The sequence below is a fragment of the Orycteropus afer genome, unplaced genomic scaffold (genome assembly GCF_000298275.1).
Source record: "Orycteropus afer afer isolate SDZICR_OR568_19922 unplaced genomic scaffold, OryAfe1.0 scaffold00921, whole genome shotgun sequence".
NCBI lineage: Eukaryota > Metazoa > Chordata > Mammalia > Tubulidentata > Orycteropodidae > Orycteropus > Orycteropus afer.
In genome coordinates this window covers 150723-151528 of record NW_006922508.1, presented here as the reverse complement: position 1 = coordinate 151528, position 806 = coordinate 150723, and positions in this window count along the sequence as shown.

Here is an 806-nt window from a genome sequence, read left to right as displayed (position 1 = left end):
TAGGGGAGAAAATATCTGCCTATACAAGTGACAAATTGTACTGCTATAAAGAAGCCAAAAGGGAAGAATAAGGTAGGTATTTCTTAAGCTGAAAGAACTGAAGAAAAAATTCCAGCCTAGTGTCGCAATATTGAGAGATTCCATGGGCTAAGTATTGAATGATGCAAGAAATATCAAAGGAAGATGAAAGGAATACACAGAGTCACTGTACCAAAAAGAACTGGTCAGTGTTCATCCATTTTGGACGGAGGCATATTATCAAGAACCAATAGTATTAAAAGAAGAAGTTAAAGCTGCACTGAAGGAATTGGTGAAGAACAAGGTTCCAGGAATTGATGGAATATCCAGTGAAATGTTTCAACAAATGGATGTTATGCTGGAGGCACTCACTTGTCAATGCCAAGAAATTTGGAAGACAGCTATCTGGCCAATTGACTGGAAGAGATTTATACTTGTACTTATTCCAAAGAAAAGTGATCCCACAGAATATGGAAATTGTCAAACAAATCATTAATATCACACACAAGTAATATCTTACTGAACATAATTCAAAAACAGTTGCAGCAATATATTGCCAGAGAACTTTCAGAAATGCAAGCTCGATTTGGAAGAGGACTTGGAATGAAGGATTACTTTGCTGACATCAGATAGATCTTGGCTGAAAGCAAAGAATAACAGAAAGATACTTACTTTTTTTATTGACTATGCAAAAACATTTGTGGATCATAACAAATTATGGATAACATTGAGAAGAATGGGAATTCCAGTACACTTAATTGTGCTTATGAGGAACCTGTACATTGCCC